The sequence below is a fragment of the Triticum dicoccoides genome, chromosome 5B, assembly GCF_002162155.2.
Source record: "Triticum dicoccoides isolate Atlit2015 ecotype Zavitan chromosome 5B, WEW_v2.0, whole genome shotgun sequence".
Lineage (NCBI taxonomy): Eukaryota > Viridiplantae > Streptophyta > Magnoliopsida > Poales > Poaceae > Triticum > Triticum dicoccoides.
Window position 1 is genome coordinate 548,973,950 of NC_041389.1, and position 5,475 is coordinate 548,979,424.

A 5,475-nucleotide genomic window follows, 5' to 3' on the forward strand; every position below is an offset into this window, starting at 1 on the left:
CCTGTCGCGCCGTCCCCGTCCCCGTCGCGCCGTCCCCGTCCCCGTCGCGCCGTCCCCGCCGTCGCCGCCCCGGCCGTCGCCTCGCCTCGCCGTCGCCTCGCCCGCTCTGAGCCCTCCCCGAGACCGTGCAGACACACACACAAGCATGTTTAATTAGTTTAGATAATTAGTCTTTAATTAGTTTAGATTATTTAGATTATTATTTTGTATGTTTAATTAGTTTAGATAATTAGTGTTTAATTAGTACACACACACACACGTATTTTGTATGTTTAATTAGTTTAGATTATTATTTTTTTCACTATTATATATGTATGAATGCATGTTAGATGGATATAATTAGTGTTTAATCAGTTAGAAATTAGTGTTATATAGAAATGTTAGAAATTAGTGTTATATAGAAATGTTAGAAATGTTAGAAATTTTTGTGTTATTTAGATTATTTAGATTAGCATAATTAGTGTTATATAGAAATATTAGAAATTTTAGTTATCAAAATCCAATCATTAAAAAATGTTACTTTTTGCGGGCATATAGCTAGTATTTGTTCTCAACGATGCCCGGCCCGCATCCTCGCCGTCGACCCGTCCGCGACGACGTCCAGCCGACCCATGTCCGGGACTGGGCTCCGCCGGGCTGGCACTGGGAGGTGCTGCCTGGAGGGGCGCGCCGCTTGATGAGGAACCCGGCCCCGGGTCCCGTCGTCGACCCTGATCTCGTTTGGTGGCGTTCGCGTGGGCCAGTTTCGGTGCGGAGGGACCCGGCCCCGCCTGAGGTGGTACGTCGCCGTGTCAGGGAGGAGGACGAGCACGTCCATCGCTACATGGTTGTGTTAGAGGGCGGCAGGTTCTCCAATACCTGGCAGTATCTTCAGGGATCTCACTTCAGCTATGATCCTGTGAGGGTTCCTTCTCTTTGGGTGTCCACCGCCCGCGCCGCAGGAACCGCGAGTGTCCTAGATTGTTCTGTAGTATTCGATCTTTAATTAGCTAGACAGTGATGTACTATTCAATATTATATATTATTCAAGACGATGTATTCGAGATTATATCTATTATTCTAGACGAAGTATTCGAGATTATATCTATTATTCGAGACGATGTAATTTGAATACTAAATTGTTTTATATTTCTTTTGAATTAGTTAAATAAAAGCTATGGCAGACAATACCGACAGAGAGGGAGAACAGACCATGTTCGATATGATACGCGGGCCAGATGATGATCAGAATGAAGAAAATTATGACGGCTCCGAATTTCTAAACAACACCGGAGAGGGTGATATGATATTCGATCGCGACGACCGAATTGATGAAGTCATGAACTACGATTATGACAATGACGAAGAACATGTTGATCCTGAAACAACAAAGACCGGCGAGGTATATATATTTATATAAGCAGGTATCTGGTGATCATCACATGTTTTAAATGACTTGAAGATCTATTAATGAATCGATCTTTATTCTTTCAGCCATCCGGATCGAGCAAATCTTCAGGCAAAAGGACGAAATGAGGCCCGAACAAAAAGTTGAAGCAGGGCGTAAAGTACAATATCGAGGCAGTCAGACCTAATGGCGAACCATTAGCGCCTAAGAAGATTGCGGACAAGTTCATTCGTCAGTGCGGAGTTCTTGTGAAGGACCAACTCTCGATCTCCCTTCAAGAATGGAGAGAGCCAGCAAAAGACAAAAGACAAAAAGGCAAAGAGGACGCTGCTCCACGTCCAGATGTTACTTTTGTCGACAAGAATCAAAAAGATCTGCTTTGGGATACTCTCATGGAACATTTCACCCTACCAGATCATTTCACAGAAGCAGATGTGCAGAAAGTCAAGGACGCTGCTCTTAGGAAGATGGTGGTTGCATTCAAGAACCACAAGAATCGTGAATGGGACAAGTACGTCAAGGGAGGAAGGAAGACTTCAGTATTCGAGGGAACACTAGAGAACCAACGTGCTCATTGGGACGATTTCGTGAAATTCAAGGATTCGAAATTAGCTAAGGAACGGTCGAGAATAAATAAGAAGAATGCCAAAAACAAGGATAAGTTCCATAAGCTGGGGCCAGGTGGCTATGCGGTGGCAATGCCTAAGTGGGATAAGTCTGAGAAAGATATGGAGGATGCAGGTGCCACTCTGGTTACTAAGAGCTGGCCCCCCAGGGTCAGGACTTGGTTCTATGCGCATGGGGGGGAGTTGGACCCGAAGACAGGCAATGTTTCGACGAGGGCAAGTCTGAAGGGAGCCGACGATGCGATACTTGTTGCAATAGAAGAGGCACGATCCGGGGTGTTCCAGCCCAACAGAGAGAACGACGAGCTTAGGCGTGCCCTGGGAAATCCTGAACAACCGGGAAGAACACGAGGCAAGGGCGCTATTCCGTGGTATGAGGGGTTTTCAGACTGGAACACCGACTACAGAACCCGTGCGAGAAAGAAGATTGCGGAGGAGAAGAAGAGGAAGATGGAGGAGGAGCAGAGGAAGCGGGACTATGAACGCCTTCAAGGCCTAGAAGAAAGTCAAGCAGAATTGGTAGTCAAATTCCAGCGGCAGCAGGAGCAGATCGACTCACTTACCCAGCAAAGGGTGTCTCAGCAGCTGCAGCAGCTAGCGAATGATCCATCATTGGATAGCACCGCCCCATCCATGCCGAGAAGCAGCGTGGGTTCCGCCCCGGACGACGCAATGCTGGGTAGATACCCCGTGGATGACATCACGGAGAACACTAGCTGCGAGCTACACGTCAAAATGAAGAACATATCCATGAAGGTGGCGGACGCCGTTGCTTTTACAAATCCCCCCGAGGCAACCTTCCATTGCAACCCAATTCCAGCGGGCTATGCTCGTGTCTTGGTTGATGAGGTGGTGGACCCATATTCGGAGCTAGAGCTTGACTATCCTGGAGGTGACGACGAGCGCTTTCTCGGAGATGCCAAACATCGTATCATCCTATGGAAAAAGGATTGCATCATCTTTCGAAGGCCACCGACACCGCGTCAGCCGACTCCTCGTCAAAGTCCACCACCGAGTCAGCAGTCTCCCGCTCCTGCAAGTCCACCAAGTCCGGCAAAGTGTCAGGCCACTCCTCCTCCAAGTCCGGCAAAGTGTCAGGCCACTCCTCCTCCTCCAAGTCCGCCACAGCGTCAGACATCCACTCCTCCTCCAAGTCCGGCACAACCTCAGGCCACGCCTCCTCCAAGTCCGGCACAGCTTCAGGCGGCCACTCCTCCTCGTCCAACTCAGCCCCGTCAGCCGTCTCCGCCGCCTCAGCAATCACAGAAGAGACACCCCGCAGCTATGGTGCGTAGCGGTACGAGTCGAGGTAGTACAGGAAGTACAGGCGGAGGCAAGCGATATAAATATGGTCCAAGCCTCACGCCTCTTCCGTAGAGGGCTTATGACAGGTCCGAGGAGGAAATCGCAGCCATATCGAAGTCCGAGGTGGAAGCCCATTTTGCACCGAAACCGCCACCGCCGCCAAGGGAGAAAATGCCTGAGAAAACGATTGACCACTTCATTCGTATGGCTCAACCACCAGCAACCAAGCCTGTTGACACAGACTATGAGCGCCACATCAGGAAGTTAAATCGAGCACATCTACATAAGGAGGCGAGCTCGGGATCGAGCAAACAAGAAGCAGTTGTCAAAAAATGCGGGAAAACCATTCCCCAACTGGGAGAACAGGCGGCGCAATCAATCCCCTCGCTTGTTGTGCCAACAACACATGACAGTACGCGCGCCCAATATTATTGTGGGCAAACAGTTTACGTTCCTGAGGTGGGCAATGTGGTAATAACGGAGGAGCATATAATGCAGGCTGAAGTTCTCAAAATCACTGTTGGACAACTCGTCGAGATCGAGCCCATGCCTGTGCTTAGAGAGGATGAAATAAAACAGAAATATGTCCGCGGCCAACCTTTGGTCGAGCCAGACAAGGTCAAGAACCTCCCAACGAGAATGTATGAATTGCATCAATGGTACATGAACATTACCAAGATTTCCGATCGATTGTCCCTCATGGTGAATGTCAAGAAGGAGCATTACTACCATGAGAAAGATGTGTCCGTTGAGTATTCTGAACTGTTTCAGTTATACAATCAAGACGCACTCGACAAATCTATCGTCAGTTGCTATTGTCTGTAAATGATTTCTTTCTGTAATTTAAGTCTCAAGCTAGCTGTAGTGATCCTTTTGATCAATCATTACCTATAATTATCCTCACTATATTCTTTTCTGTGGTATTATATGCAGGATGAAGATGTATGAAATGAGAAAAGGTGGACGCTATGGCATTGGGTTCATTGACCCAAACACCGTTAATGAATACACATGGAAAATAGATGCACGTCATCAAAAGGCCGTAGAGGACAGCATGCTAGAGTTCTTGAAGCGCCTCAAATACAATGAAGATATACTACTTCCTTACAACTTCCAGTGAGTCACGCTGTCTTGTACTACAAATTCTCTGTTTTTGCCTACTAGCTAGCTACATGTTTTTGCTTACATATGCCCGCCTAATTAAGACATGCAAACGTGTGTGCATGCAGATATCACTGGGTCTTGTGTATCATTAAAGTTGACACCGGAACAGTTGAAATACTGGACTCACTACTCAAAGAAAAAACTGACTATAACATCTTGTTTGGGATAGTCAACAGGTAATTTCAATCATTATTAACTATATATATCGGCCTATTTAGTTCGTCATTTCATGATATGAACTATTTAATAACCCCTTTATTCATTTTCTTTGTCGGCGGGCAGGGCTTGGGCAAGGTTCATCAGCGTCACGGAAGGCGAATGGAAAGAAAAGCTTAAATGGGGAAGACCCAAGGTAAGTAATTAAGTAGTACTAGCTAGCTAGCTAGCTGCCATCTCTTTAATTATCATGCTTGATTAATTATTATCTGATCAAATTCCATTCTCGTAAAGGCCCTGAAGCAGGCGCAGGGGACTGATCTGTGTGCATTCTGCGTTTGCGAGAACATTCGCATGATGGCGTCTGAAAGGAGCAGATCTCAAAGACAGGAATGGGTACGCTTGTCAAAACACTATTTACAATTTTTACACCATTATCGATATCTAGTCACACAACTAATACACATGCATATTGATCTCCTTCTTAACAGTTCAGAGAGGTGCGGGAGAAGCTCCTGGAAACGGAGCGCGTAGAAGCACTTCAAGAGGAAATAGCGGGATTTTTGCTCGACCAGGTCATAAATCCGAAGGGAGAATACTATTACCCGCTACCGCCCTCATGAAAACCACTTCCAATTGTCATCGTGCTCCGAAGGCACCAATTAGGCTAATGCCACTGGCTCCGAAGGCAACATGCATATGTAGGAGAAATTGTATATAGCTATACATGTGTGTATGTGTGAATTAATTAATATGATGGTTTGTGAGACATTAATTGATGATATATATATGCATGATTGGTTCTACTAGAAATTCTATTTATATATATATATATAT